Consider the following 16464-nt stretch of genomic DNA (forward strand, 5'->3'; position numbering starts at 1 on the left):
AGAATAGAATAGAATAGAATAGAATAGAATAGAATAGAATAGAATAGTTCAGTTACAAGGGACCTACAAAGATAATCATGTCCAACTGTCTGGCCTCTTCAGGGCTAACCGAAAGTTAAAGCTTTTTTTTTGAGGGCATTGTCTAAATGGCTCTTGAACACTAATAGGCATGGGGCATCAATCACCTCTCTAGGAAGCCTGTTTCAGTGTTTGACCATCCTCACAGTAAGGAAATTATAATCATTAATAGTGAAAAAAGTTGCATTCAGGTGATTGGTAAACTGTGGATCCTAAGGCTAAGGCTAGCTGTTATGCTCAAGTCTCATTTCTCTGCCTCGTACACAGAGAACTCCTGAACCAGCTCCTCATTCAGGTGTAACAGCTGTCTATAAACATGAGTGTATGATTCAGAATAACCTTATTATAACATTTATCTGAATAGAAATTCTGTCAGGTTATTTCATATATTCCTATAAACTAAACTGTTATCTTAACAGTCAAAAACATACATTGCATAATTATAGGCTTAGAAATTACTTCTCTTGCTCTAGAGTTCAATCTCCTAATAGAATCAATGATATTGTACATTTATTTTTATAAAAGGGTTCTAGTTTGCATTTCCATGCCTTCCGTTTCCAGGCCTTGGATCTCATTCATCTTCAGCTAAATTTTTCTGTCTCAAAGCATTTGTTTTTTGGTGGAAGCCTTAGATATGTTCATCTCAGGATCACACAAAAAACTGAGGTTGGAATGGAACATAATGAGATCATCTAATTCAGTCCTACTCCTACAGTGGTTTTCTCAGTGCCATGTCCACTTGGGTTTTGATTGTCTCCAAAGATAAGAGACTCTACAACCTATTCGAGTAAGCTGTTCCAGTGTTTGACTACCTTCACTGCAGTTTGTGACCACTGCCACTCATCCTTTCCCTCAATACCACAGGATGGAAACTGGCTCCATGTTTTTTGCACATCCCCATCAGGAATTTGTATATACGTATAAGATCTCTTCCAAGCATTCTCTTCTCAGGCTGCAATAGGCAGACCCGAATGGGAAACAGCACTCCAGGTAGTGCTGAGCAGAGGGGAAATATCACATCCCTTGACCAGGCAATGCTCTGCCTACTACAGTTCAGGATGTTGTTGGCCACCTTTGCCACAAGGGCACACTGTTGGCTCATATTCAACTTGATGTCCACCAGGACCCCCCTGGTCTTTCTCTGCAAGGCTGTTTTCCAGACACAAATGGTCCCAAACACATACTAATGTATGAGGTTATTTTTCCTCAGTGCATGGCTAGACATTTCCCTTTGCTTAAATTCATGAGGTTCCAGCTGACCCATTTCTCCAGCCTGTTGAGGTCCCTCTAAATGGCAGCACAACCAGCTGGTGCATGAGCCACTCCTCTCAGAATTCCATCATATGCAAACTTGTTGCCAGTGTACTCTGACCTATCACCCAGATTAATGAAGATGTTTCAGTGCATTGACCCTAGTATCGACCTTTGGGGTGAACCCACTGTTGTTTTTTTGGTGATCTCTTCTGAGTTTATTTTGCACGTTGCTCCATGTGCCCTTACTCTTGTACTCTCTGCTCAGAGAGAATGGAGAAAACAAATGAATAGGGTAAGGACTGAGTCTCTGTTACTCTGTTCGTGCAGTGACCTTTATAGTCTTATCTCATGAAGCAATCACTATTCAAACACTGCAGGATGCCCATAAATATTGTGTACCTTGTCTTTCTATGAGCTCCTTATATTCAATCTTTTGTCCCAATCTCCTTTTTTTTTTTTTTTTTCACTTTTTAGGTTAACTATTGGACTTCTGCAATGGTGTTTATTGACATTTTTACCTTTTTCTTTTTCTTTTTTTTTTTTCTTTTCTTTTCTTTCTTTTTTTTTTTTTTTTTAAATTTTTGTACTTCAGTCTGTAATGTGATAAGTACCGAAGTACTTCTATAATATTACTTCTTTCTACTGTTTTATTCTTGGTATTTATGTTAGTATTATATTCAACTGAAATGCCTTGTTATTACTAATCAGAAAATTCAGTATTAGACTTACTGTTACAAAAAATATTTATGAAAGACATGTGCATTCTTAAATGTTTAATAAAAGTTGTTTTTCCTCTCTTTCCCCACTCCCTTGAAAATATCTTATTTTTTATGCCTGGCTGGTTATTTTAATTAAATTTTGGGAAAATAAATTCTTTGATGTCCTTGAAGTTAGTCAGGTGCAGCTCCCTTGGTGGCATATGGAGAAAAATGGACACTTCCAGGATGCAAATCATTTCATCCTGTATTGCTTATCCAAAATAGATTATGTTTGTTGTACTTCATTTTCTCTAAATAAAGCCCAGAGCAACTAACTCAGCTGTAGACTTCTATACTGAAGATGTCTAAATGGTGATGAAATAAATTACATCCACTGAAAAAGCAAAATGGTCACACATACAGAAAACATGATTATCTAAACCTCACTTCTCTAGTAAATTGCATTAAGTTTCTGGCATTCATAATGGGTCCGTATGTATGGCATTGCTAATAAAAAGACAATTTCTTATTCTTAAAATTTTCTTGCCAGCTCCATCTCATCAGCCAAAGGGTATTTGTTTTCATTTTTAAAAATATGTAGAGTTCCTCTTTGTCACTTGACACCTGTCTTTCACCCAGTTTTTGGATCCTGACTTTGACTTTCTCAGCCTCCAGTGCTGACTTTTACCTTTTTACCTTTTCACCTCTTCAGTTTTGCTGCAGGAAGGTAGCTAGTAAACATTTGCAGAGTTATCTCTGGATCATCTGTGTATTCTCTCATTTTCTCTGATGCCTACAAAATATTTCATGGCAGAGAGGTAGCTGTAGTCTATAGATATTGGCTTACAAATATGTCAAAAACATTTTGTATTTATTTTTTCCATTTATTCTCCATATTTATCTGTATCCTTGTTTTTTATTTATTTATTTTTTTCTTATCTGATAGCTAGTATACTTCCTCTAGGCAGAAAAGCATTCATTTGTTCTCATTTGTACAGAAATTTCTAAAATGGTTTCTCAGCCCAGAACAGAGCCCCAGAAACCATCACAGTATGAACACTAATAAGCTATATAAAGCAGATCCTTGACAGGCTGCCCTGAGAGGTTGTGGAGTCCCCCTCCTTGGAGACCTTCAAAAATCATCTGGATGTGGTCCTGGACTAGTGTTGGAACAGATGGACCCAGAGGTCCTTTCTAACCTTAATCTTTCTGTGATTCTGTGATGCCGTGATTCTGTGTCTTTAGATGTTCAGATACTGAATATCTAGCACAAAATAGGTTCCTAGAGTCTCTCAATAGTCAACATAGAGACCTTTCTCTTTTCCTATATTAGACACCTACCTTAACTAAATTAGCTTCTGAAAGTATTGTTCTGTTGGCTCAGTCTAGATGTTGCTTAGGTCACCAATTGCATACTTTGCAGGAGTATTGCAAAATATCTTAATAATTTTCCTGAAACAATATATTGTGGCACACCTATGGACTGTGAGATCACTCTATTACCAGTGCTTACACAATTCCCTCTACGCAATACCTAATAGGAAGTACAGTTGATGAAATCTTCAGTAGCTCTTAATTCAGTATGTCTGCAGGCTGGGTTGTCATTTTTGGGCATTGTATGCACAAAGTACATGAACCTTATACATGCAGGGAAGAACTGAGAGTACTTGCACAGAGTGAGGAAACCAAGGAAAGAGATGTATCTGTAGCATGCTCCCAACATCATTGTAGCTCACCTATGGAGAACTGCTATTTTCCAGATGAGTATTTTATCTTCACTAAGACCCTGGGCACAAATTTGGAAGGAGAGCATAGAGTTGCCTTTTGCATGTGCCTGATTTTGGGATCTATGTGCACTGAACTTTACCATCTTAGGACATGAAGCTCACGGGTATCAGATATGTCACAGGAATGGCATCTTGGCTGCAGAACACTGAAGCCACAGCTCTGAGGGGAGGTTGTAGGAAAAAAACAAAACCAACTAAACACGCACACACAAAAACAAACAAACACTGATACCAGAATATTCTTCTGTGTGGAAGACAGTCTCCAAATACCTGGACGTTCTTGTTTTTGTGCCAATTCATAAGGATTCAGTGTAGGGAAAAAAACAAACAATGACAACAAAAAACATTGCTTCCATAGATTAGGATTCATCTCAGCTAAGTTTAAGTTTATCACTTAAAAAATTAGGTTTTAGTCTTTAAAGAGGTAAGTAGCTCCACTTTCATGCTAGTTAGAGACCAGCTTTGGCTGACACAGAACAATAGAGCTGGACCTTTAAAGATCACTTCTGTCCAACCCCCTGCCATAAGCAGGGACACATTCTGCCAGCTCAGGTTGTTCAAGGTCCCAGCCAATCTGACTTTGACCACTTCCAGGGTTTACACGGTCTGGCTGCGATGGAGTTAACTTTCCCCACAGAGACCCATATAGTTCTGTGCTTGGTGCTTTTAGCTAGAACAGTGTTGATATCACACCCATGTTTTGTCTACTGCTGAGCAATACTGGCACAGCATCCAGAATCTCTCCAAACCCCATCAAAGACAGTAGGCTGGGGGTGGCCAAGAGGTGGGTAGGGGACATTGCTAAGGCAGCTTACCTAAACCGATCAAAGGGATATTTCTTACTGTCATGCTAATTTCTTAATTACAGTAAGATGTTAAATTCAGCAATAAAAACTGGGGAAGGGAAAGGAGAAGGAGGCGTACTCTTGTTATAGAAGTGTCTGTGTTCCTATGCAACTACTGTGTATTGAGGCCCTGTTTCCTAAGATGTGGCTGAGCATCACACTCTCCCAGCTGCCCCTGCACAGCCTGTTTTATTCTAAAGATGTTTCTGAAAGAGATGCAAACAACACTGTTCATTGGTTCAGCTTTGGCCACCAGCAGACCTCTTTTGGAGCCAACCCTACAGCCCCTTGCTACCAAAACCTTGCCATGTAAACCCAATACACAGGGACAAGGGATTTATAGCCTCTCTGGGCAACTTGATCCAGTTCCTTGCCATATTCATAGCAAAGAATTTCCTCCAAATATCTAATTTAAATCTGCTCTTCTTTAGTTTAAATCTGTTACCCCTTGTCCTATCACTACACAGTGAAGAGGGACAGTAAAGAGTCCCTCCCCATCTTTCTTGTAGGCCCTCTTCAAGTTCTGAAAGGCCACTATAAGGTCTCCTGGAGGTTCTCCTCTCCATGGCCCAACACCCCCAGCTCCCTCAGCCTGGCTCCAGAGCAGAGGGGCTTCAGCCTCTGCTCATCCTCGGAGCCACTTCTAGGCCTGCTTCAGCAGCTCTATGTCCTGCTGGTGCTGGGCCCGGAGCTGAGCACAGGGCTGCAGGGGGCGGTCTCACAAGAGCAGAGCAGAGGAGCAGAATCCCCTCCCTTGTCCTGATGGCCACGCTGCTTTTGGCACAGCCCAGGATAAGATTGGCCTTCTGGGCTGTAAGCATGCATTGCAGGATCATGTTGAGCTTTTCATCAACCAATGCCCCCATGTCCTTCTCCATAGGGCTGCTCTCTATCCACTTGCTGCCTAGCCTGTATCCACGTTTGGCATTGTCCTCACCCAGGTGCAGGACTTTGCACTTGGCCTTGTGAACTTCACAAGGTTCACACGGGTCCACCTCTCAGGGCTGTCAAGGTCCCTCTGGATCCCTTCCCTCTGAAGTGTCAGCTGCACCATCCAGCTTGGTGTCGACTTCAAACTTGCTAAGGGTGCCCTCAATCTCACCGTGCTTATCACCGATGAAAATACTAAACATTCCTACTCCCTGATTAAAGCAGACACCTAGAGATGGTAAAACATCTGAGAGAGAAATTTCACTTGCCTGGTCATACAATCACTTTTGTTCAGCAGTCCATCATCATGAATGGCTGAAGTCGTCTCATTTTTTTTGCATGAAAAAAAGTGAAAGCCCAAATGCTCATCTGGAGTTTCATGCCTGTTGCACAAATGGAGAACTCAATAAATGCAGTGCTTTTTAAGGGCAAAGAGACTTTCTGGCAGTTTTCCCACTAGTATTTTAGACACAATCAGCCCTATTCATTTCTTATGCTCCATAAGACTAAAAAGACCTCAATTATTCAAGGATATCAATTTTTTAATTACCTGAACAAAAGTGTGCTCTTTTCTATGTATCATCTACATTTATCTCAAGGAGGCAATTACTTAGTGATCAGCATTACCTCAGATCACATGCCTGATAAATATTTTGAGTCCATGATTGAGATTGCAAAGTATATTAATACTCCTGAAAGAAATATGATGCCTCAGTTTTCATTTTTACCTTGCTTCCCAAGGCCTCAGTGTTAATGATAAACTGGTGGCAATACTGTCCCATTAAGAACAAACTTTGGGAAACAAAAGCCTTAAGGATCCACTATGTATTTCTAGGAATAGGTTTCTTGCACAGTCAATCACCAAGACAAAGTGATTCTATCCTAGAGAAGATACTAGTTCTTTTTTGAGTCATTATCTCTTTCTTCCTTCTTCACCATCCCAAACTTCTGCATGGAGAGCACAAAACACAGGCCCTTCTTTAGTTCTTCCCAGAGTGCTAAAGTCAATAACTCTAAGTAAGCATAACTTAGAAGAAGGTTAAACAACTCCTTTATTTAGTAAATTTAGAGCTCTGCCATAGCAAATGCATTTGGCAGCAGTTATTTAAAAGTATGACTTTTCAAGGATCTAATCTATTAGGCATTTATACAGAAAAATGCAACTGAAAATGAAATCAATTTTTTTTTATCTGAAATAAGAGTTTCCATATCACTGCTGACATGTAACTCTACCATTTGTAATTAAAAAACAAAGAATAATACATAGATGTCATGGAAGGGAACAGAGGGGATATATACTTTGGGCCTGGAAGTGATGATAGAAAAGGAGTGTTCTGTGGATTTTTGTAAAAGTCTTATAAATATTTGTTATCCTTCATTGAAGGTGGTATCCTTTAAGGAAACAATAGGTTCAAAGGATTGTTCCAAATTCACTATCTTCCAGGAGGAATGTTGCATGGTTGGAGTACTGGAACTCTCATTTCCCTTCTTCCCACCTTTTTTTTTTTTTTTTTTTTTTTTTTTGTTGTTGTTGTTTTTGTTGTTTTGTTTTTGTTTTTAAGCTTCAGTCTACTCTTTAGCTTTATCAAATCCTGAGGTGGTCTAAAGCAAGTGTCTGTACCAGAAATAGCAAGATCATAGAATCGTAGAATCATAGAATCACAGAATATCCTGAGTTGGAAAGGCCCACAAGAATCATCAAATCCAACTCCTGGGTCTGCACAGGACCACTCTAAAAATCAGACCCTATGTCTGAGAGCACTGTCCAAACACTTCTCGAACTCTGGCAGGTTCAGTGCCATGGCCACTGCCCCGAGGAGCCTGTCCCAGTGCCCAGCTACCCTCTGGGTGAAAAACATTTTCCTAACATGCAGCCTGAACTTCCCCCATCGCAGCTTCATGTTTCTAGGTCTTGTGTATTATTTAAGACTAGTAATGTATTAGTCTAGTTAAGAACATATATTTGGACTTATAAATAATTCTATCAAAGAATCTGAGTGGAAGATTTTTTTGTTGCAAAACTCTATTTTTCTTTCTCTGCATATGTTTCCCTGCATATGTTTGTTTATGTCTCCATGGCTCTGAATAAAGAAGATATGCAAGTGGGCAAGAAGAGTTTTGTGATCACAGTGCAAGTGTCTTTTTCCTCGGCATCTGTGGTTCCCCAGACACTGCAAAGCTAGATAAAATCTTCAGGTCTTTTGTGCTGACTCGAGATAACTGTTGGAAATTCAGTCATTATTTATTTGGCTGTGGTGGTAAACATGTTAACACATGAAGGGATTGAGACTGAGAGTGTCTCAAAGCCAAAGCCAGAGTATTCATTCAAGCCTGAATCCCAGCATCCTATGTACAGTGTCTGTGAATTTACAACTCCTGGCCTTTCACAGCAAGGGAGAAGCCCCAGATCTTTTTAAGCTGCCTCCCACAAAAAGGCTCTGTCTTAATACCAGGAACAGGCAGTGTTCAGGCACAAACTTACCACAGTCCTAAAACCTTAATAATCATTTCTATGAACTACGTGCTTCCAGTTTAATTAAGTAAACCCCAAATCCTTGGGAATAATTTCTTTTCATTCTGTGGGTTAAAAACATAGTACCATCAAGTACATGGGCATGATTCCAAATAGCTTCTGAAGTAACTTTTTGTCCATCAGCACACTAACTCCTGTGCATATAAAGGTAATACAAGCTGAACTGTTTTTTTCCCAAGTATTCTTTTGTACTAGACATAAACAATACGGGAAACTTTACATCTCAACCTGCACATCTGAAGAACTGCCATGCCAAAATTGAGTCAAATGTGATGACAGTCCAAGAAAGAAATATAGACAATGTTACTGATATGTGTATTGTGTTTCTTTTTAAGAAGTATTTGCACTCCACATAACATTACAACTGTGATCAACTTGTGTATCAGAGATCTGCATGATCCAGATTTTACTCACATGATGCATATCCACCAGCACGGTCTGACAGTTCTCTTTGGGATATCATCAGTAACAAATATGGATAAAGTTGAGCAAGCTTAGATTATATGAATGAAGAAACAAATCTCTGTTCTCGGAGACATTGGCACTGCCTTGGAATGAGGGTTATCTGCCTTGGATTGCACACTGTACTACGTGGATGTGATTACATTGGCCTGTGCCTCAGACAGATGATACCTGCAGTTCTGTGTTTTGTGGGTGATGAATTGCAAGGCTGGATCTACACACACTCAGAAAGTTTGAAGTGAAGACAAAGAGGAGAGAATTTTCTTGCTGAAACATGGATGTCTGTTGCCACTTTTGCTAAAGCATATCTGAGACAAATGCATGGTGCTGACAGGTATTACACAGCACTTAGGGGACACCATCCTTCTGGAATGTCAGAGGGATGCTAGGTGGGACATCCTGTAGTACTTCAAATAGCCCTAAATATTTGTATGTAGGCAAATGGATCACATTCCTATTATTTCAGGCATTGTGAGTTATCTTGCCTGGCTTCAGCTGTGCTTCAAAACTCTGAGGATTTCCTAGAAGTTACCTATCATATCTGCATGGCTTCTCAAATGACACTAAAGACTGAAGTTTAGGCAGCCGAATATTCGGCTGTCTTATTCAGTCTCTTTCCTTCAGATCTTGTCTCAACTTCAGTGTCTGGCACTGTACTGAGATGCTGCAAGATATCCTGCCTTAACTTTAGCTGCTGGTTCACAAAGTTTGAGGTTCCCATTGATCTTTTGTTATATCTGACAGCCTTGCGTATCTCTCTCAGATATGCCAGGACATCTTACTCAGCCAAGAATAGCTAAACTCAGGGAAAGAAATGGAGACTCAGCTGGGTAAACATTAGGCATTTAGTCCAATTTACACCTTAGCACTCACTCCATACTCAACAAAGATAAAAAGTCAGACTCTTTTATCCATTTTTTCTTTAACATCTTTTTTTTTTTTTTTTTTTTTTCTTTTTTCTTTTTTCTTTTTTCTTCCTTAGACAGAAAAAGATGAACCACCTTCTCCAGGTATTTGTGTATCTCCAGTTACTGACAGTAAGGCAAGATTCACTTTCACACACCTAACTGGGGGTGTCCACACTTGACCTGAGTGTCCTGGCTCTTGTAATCACAGCAGGAATCTGTTGTCCACAGGGGCCCAGAGGCATTAGAAGTACCTTTGAATATTAGAGATATTCATGTGAACCATTTTGTGTGTTTAGATCTACAGTAATAGAGTCATGCAACCTAGTGGATCCAAAATATGCCTGAGTCACAAGGAAACCAAGGAATTTCTTGTCATTTGCATACTACAATCCAGATGTTTAAAGTGGTCAAAGTTTCTTGAAACAAACAAGTCTTGTCAAAACCTGATCTCAGACTGGACCAGCTGAGATGTTTCCATTAATTTCCCTGAATGCTGTATTGTTTTTGCAGGCAGGATTCAGCTAGTACTGGTAGGAGATAACACCTTCCTGTCATGGTAGAAGACCCAAAGAGGATATTTCACTTGGAGCACCCGCAGGTTGGATAAATACTGTGACTTCACAGCACTGTGTCTTAGACTAATGTGGTAATGTTGCAACATCCCAACAGCACGGTACTAACCATGCTAAAGTTGTGAAAATCCATTGCCAAGTGCTATGTAATTACCTGAATGAGGGGGATTATGCTGGGATGACTTGAAGTTCACACTCATTGAGTGAGCCTGGGCCACTCATCACTCATAGGCTTCTCATTTACTAAACTATTAGTGAGCATCTAAAGGAGGGCACTAAAGGCGGTGAAGGGTCTAGAGGTCAAGAAGTATGAGGAGTAGCTGAGGTCCCTTGGTTTGTTCAGCCCAGAGCAGAGCAGGGCGAGGGGAGGCCTCATGGCGGCCTGCAGCTCCCTCACAAGGGGCGTGGAGGGGCAGGCACTGAGCTCTGCTCAGCAGGCGCTGAGCTCTGCTCTCTGGGGACAGTGACAGGACCCGAGGGAACAGCATGGAGCTGGGACAGGGGAGGGTCAGGCTGGGGGTTAAGGAAAGGTGCTGCAGCCAGAGGTGGTCAGGCACTGGGACAGGCTCCCCAGGGCAGTGGTCACGGAGCTCTGGGTCACTCCAGAGCTGCTGGAGTTCAAGGTGTTGTGACAACGCTCTCAGGTCTGGTTTTGGGTGGTGCTGTGTGGACCCAGGAGTTGGACTCCATGATCCCTGTGGGTCCCTTCCAGATCAAGATATTCTGTGATTCAGTGATCTAGTCTTCCATTACAGTTGTCTTGTCAGTTGCATTAGCGGAAATAATTTCTAAAGTGAAAATCTCCACTCCCGTAAATACTGTCAGAGATGAGTTCTGGGTATAAAACAAAAATGTTACTAGCTTTGCAGGTAGAGGTTAAGAAACATCCGTTTGAGTTTAGATGTTATACAGCTAATTTTAATGAAACCATTAAGCATGTCTTTGTGAGATTTCAGACTTATATAGGAGTGCTCTCATATTTATTTTTTTTCCATGCTTGGACCTGAGCAGTAGTCAGTGATGTCTTTCTCTCTCTCTCTCTCTGTAAATGTGTGCTTGTGAGCCCAATGCCATATTTGAAGTCTTTCACCTCGTGCTTGTCTGACAGCTGACCAAGTACTGAGAGTGTCTGTTATAGACAGATTTTCACTGCAGTTTGCAACTAACATAACAGAGGGAGAGGGGAGGGGAAAGACGGTTCACAAAATGTATGAGGAAATGTGTTGGGAAGATGCAGGGATCTCTGTGTAGACAGAGTGTCTTTTGTCTCTCAGGCAGAATGACTCCCTGGCTCGAAGCCCGCAGCAAAGCAAATAGCAGAGCAGATTCATTATGCCCTAGTGCTGCTACAAGATCGTACATCTGGGAATTAAATTATAGACAAAGGTGGGTTCTCTCTCTATTATTTCTTGTAATCCCAAGAAGTTTCCATTGTCTCACTGCTCAATAGCTTCTTTGTATTCACTTGATCTGCAAAACCCCAAATTACCTTACTCAAAGGAAGTTACAGTTGTATTAAAAATGTTTCCTTATTTCTCACTCAATTTCTAAAAGAACTAGGGCCTGTTATTGTTCAGGATTATACAAAGCAGATGGTATTTTCCTTTTTTGTAAAACTATATTTAGATTTGAATGGTGAGATTTTTTTTTTTAATTTGTTTTTTACAGTTTTTCTGTATTGCAGTCCGTTGTGTACTAATGGTATAGATGCCCTATATTACTTGTAGTGATTTAAGTGAAAAAGACACTAACAGAGCATGATTTATCCCAGCTGAGTAACTTAGGACAAGATGCATTGCATTCTGGAAATGCTTGTATTGCTCCATTGATTACAGAGATCTAAGACACAGATGTCTGTCTTACAAATCACTAAAGTAAAGGAGATAATTTCTTCTGAACACTCAAAAATTTCTTAAATTTCAGTGATGTTGATTTCTGTTCCTACTCGTTGTCAGCTGAGATTTATTTAAGCATTCATTTATTTATTTGTTTTGAAAACAGGTTTAGGTTTGTTTTGTTTGTTTGTTTTTTAAGCAACTGGGTAATTAAATAAAACTTTAAACAAAATTATATAAAAATACGTAAATAAAGGAAAAAAATAATACCCTTAACCTCTCCAAACATCATTTTAATGCTCATTTTAAGAAGCAATGACTCTGCTAGGAAATAATTTATTGTTTCAGTAAGACAAATCTACATAAGCTGTGATGTCGAAGTGAATGCATTTGGTGTTACACCACCTTCAGATGAGTAATTTCTTCGATATCCAGTCAAATCTCAGTAATTATCATTGATTCTTTATTAACTCCTTTAGCACCTGGAATTTTTGCAGGTATAGACTTCACATAGAGAATGATCCCAAATGGAGCCTGGAAAGTAGTCTGGAGAAAGTACTATTAATCTTGTTTATAAACCTGTGAGCTATATGCTAGCTCCTTATACAGTATTTTCCTCCTCTCAAACAGCTAGTTTGTGTTTAGAATTATAGAATCGTAGAATACCTGACTTGGAAGAATCCTACAAAGATCATTGCGTCCAACTCCTGTCTCCACACAGGAGCATCTAAGTGTTTAATAGCACAGGATTTCTCTAATGTGTAAAATGAATACTAAATGTAATTTTTAAATTTTGATTTTGCACTGTAAACCCAGAAGAAAGGTGCAGTATTTAAATATGCTAAAAAGACAAATATGAACCTTTAAGTGCTTACAGTTAAATTATGAAGTTACATGTCTGCAGAATTACAGAATCTCAGAAGGCTTGAGATTGAAAGGAAGTCTGGAAGTCATCTGGTCCAAGCACCTTGCTCAAGCAGGGAAGCCCTGAGCAGGTTGCTCATATATTCCCGTAATAATAATGAAACAAACAAGCAAACAAACATAAATGTTAGAGGATGGATTACTGAAGACAGATAGCAGAGATGCATTACCCACCCATACACTTCTAATTTAGAGTATCTTTGCTTGCTATTACCAATTGTACTTAGCTCTGTGATGATTTTTCTGATCAAGCTACGTCATCTGTAGATTGACATGACCAAATGGATTTCACTTGTGACCTAATCAAAATGTAAACCAAAGTTTTAGGAGATTAAAAGTTTAAGGGGTTATCTCAGTCCATAGACTAGGCTAGCTTCAATGTTTACAGCCTGACACAGTGTTCCTTGCACATCAACTCCAGCATCAGGACACTGGATATTGTAAGAAACACAAAATAAACAGAAATTTCTAAATGGAAGTGCTGGAGTTACGGCCTCATCTGTCTATCCTCTGAATCTTTTTCTTCTACAAATATCTACTGTATGTTTGCATATATAAGCACACAGACTATCAATTACCACTCCCTCTCTCTGTGTATACATACATAAATATATATATGTGTATATACATATTTACATTTACATGTATGTGTAGCAAATAAATCTGTGCCAGGGCCTGTTCTCTGATCTGAGATAGTTTGGTAGCTTGCTCAGCCTCCAGACTGGGTGACTGCATTTAAATTGCCTACTGGGGACAGTCTCTGACCCGTGCTAACACTTGAAGTATACATGGACATTGGGAGAGAGTTAGATTGACAGGTATTGTTCCACCTGTTAAATGTCATAGACAAACAGATTCCAGTGCCCAACCCCTGGCACTGTTTGTTTACTGTGTGGCCATATTTTAAGTCTCCCTAAGCTCTAAAAATAATCCTTCTGAACTCATGCAATACTAGTGCCTGGAAATGCCACCATAGTCCATGGTTCTCAGAACCACTGAATAGCTGAGGTTGGAAGTGACCTCAGGAGGTCATCTGGTCCAACTCCCCTGCTCAGGAAGGGACACCTACAGGAGGTTGCCCAGGACCATGTCCAGATGGCTTTTGGATATCTTCAAGGAAGATCAATTTTCATTTTACAACTGTAAAACAAATACTGCTGAGTGAACCAAAGTCTACAGAGCTATTCATTTGGGCAATACTTACTTGACCCTCACTCACTGTAATGGGAACCTAGGTATCTAACTTGATAATAGACACATCTATATGCATGCTCAAATGCTGATAAGTTTAATTCCAGTTCAGTTCTCTGAAGACAACTTTAAAAGTTGAAAACTCATGGGTAGGTTGATTTGCTTAGACAAACATGTAAAGAGTTTTCTAAATGAATATTTTCCTTGTGTAATTTATTCTTGAAAAATAGATGTTTTAACAGGCTATTCTGAATGTTCTCTAACAATAGAAAAATACTAAGAGACAATGTAGAAACTCCCCAAATAAAAGAAGCCGCTCCTTCCAAAACCCCAAAATAATGTAGTGCATTTAAAATCACTGCTTTTCATCTCATTCTGGTACTCATCCTGGACCAATAAAGTCTTCTATTGATTTTAATATACACAGAGTAACAGACCTCTCTTACTTTACTATAATCGGCATGAATTTAAGTCTATATATTGACTGGCTACAGGTACCTAATCTGGACGATATAATCATAATGGTTTATAATGTAAACTGTATATCTGCATCTATTGTAGAAGTCCTGCTTAAATTGAACATATTTCTCCCTGTCCATAGCAGAAAGCTGTCTGGCAGGCCTGTACAACATGTTGCATACTTGCTTATTTTTTTTTTTTTTTTTTTTTTTTTTTACTTTTATAACAGTAATGCCTATTTACAGCAGACAGCTCAAACATGTCCTTTTATCTTGAACTTTTGCAGGAAATGACTATGACTATCTAAGCAGATATCATTGGCTCACCTTCTCATTTGCTTGTATGGTTATGCTGTTTGTTAGGAAAAGGCAAAATCTAAATGTATTTTAGATGTTTCTTAGTCATGAGGCATATGAAGACAGATATTAAAACTATGTTCAGCGAACATTTCACCAAGAGGTGACTTTTACTTAGATAGCTGCACCAAGTTCTGTAAAGATGAACGTGAGCCAAGCTGATGTTGCACATGCAGAATAAACATATATATATAAACATACAAATAAACATATGTATGTATGCACATGCGTATTTATAAATATGTACAGGTAGCCACTAAAAATACTTCAGATTGATGTGTGTGATACATTATAAGCTTCATTAAGATTCATTTGTGTAGTGGGTTTACACGGCAATGTTTTGGTAGCTGGGGGGGCATAGTTGTGGCTTCTATGAGAAGAATCCAGAAACTGCCCCATGTTAAATAAGGGCCCAGCCACTGGCCAGAGCCGGGCCAATAAGTGATGTTGTTTGCGCCTCTGTGAGAGTGTAGTTAAGAAAGGGGAAAAAAACCTGCTCCTCAACAGCAGCTGGGAGAGAGAGGAGTGAGAAACAGCCTTGCAGACAGCAAGGTCAGTGAAGAAGGAGTGGGAACTGGTGCTCCAGGCATGCAGCAGCAGTTCCCCTGTGGCCTGTGGAGAGGCCCCTGGTGGAGCAGGCTGTCCCCCTGCAGCCCGTGTGTCCCACACAGAGCAGATCTCCACGTTGCAGCCCGAGGAGGAGCCCCTGGTGGAGCAGGTGGATGTGGCCTGGAGGAGGCTGCAGCCCATGAAGAGCCCTCATAGGAGCAGGCCCCGGGCTGGAGCTGAAGCCCGTGGAGAGGAGCCCACGCAAGAGCAGGGGATCTGGGGGGAGCAGCCGCCCGTGGCGGACTGGTGCTGGAGCAGTTTGCTCCTGGGGGATGGACCCCGTGGTACGGAGCCATGTGGGAGCAGTTCTTGAAGAGCTGCTGCCTGTGGGCAGCCCCTGCAGGGAGGAACCCCAAGTGGAGCAGGGGCAGAGTGAATGTGAAGGAGCGCCAGAGACCAAGTGCTATTGGCTGACCTCAACCCCCATTCCTCTGTTCCCCAGTGCCACTCGGGGGGGAGGACATGGGAGAGGGTGGATAGGGGGAAGGTGTTTTTTCTCCTTTGTTTCTCACTTCTCTAGCTTAGTAGGCAATAAATCTTACTATCTCTCTATTCTGTGTCTGGTTTGCCTGTCACGAAAATTGTTGAGTGATCTCCCCATCCTTACCTCAACCTTTGAGCCCTTTTAGTCGTATTTTCTCCCCCTTTCCCTTTGAGGATGGGAAGTGAGAGTGCAGCTGTGGTGGAGGTTGGCTGCCCACCAAGTAAAACCACTGCAGCTCGCTACTATATACAGTAGATATAATATCCCCACTGAAGCAATTGTCAAATACTTGACTTTCTTTCTAAGATACTGAAGGCAGGGTAAGTTACCAAGCAAAACTGGAGGACTTCCAGGCTATTTTGGCTTTAATCTGTGTAAAACATTGTTGACCAAAAATAAACAAACCAAGACTCAGAACCACCTATAAAAAAAAACATTAAAGAGTGTGACCCTAAGCATCTGGGTTCATGACCACTGTGTTCTCATCAGTATAAACCTTTAAGAAACTCATACAGAAAATTAATGTATAACTAGAACAC

This window comes from Oxyura jamaicensis, chromosome 3 (genome assembly GCF_011077185.1).
Source record: "Oxyura jamaicensis isolate SHBP4307 breed ruddy duck chromosome 3, BPBGC_Ojam_1.0, whole genome shotgun sequence".
In the NCBI taxonomy this organism is placed as follows: Eukaryota; Metazoa; Chordata; class Aves; order Anseriformes; family Anatidae; genus Oxyura; species Oxyura jamaicensis.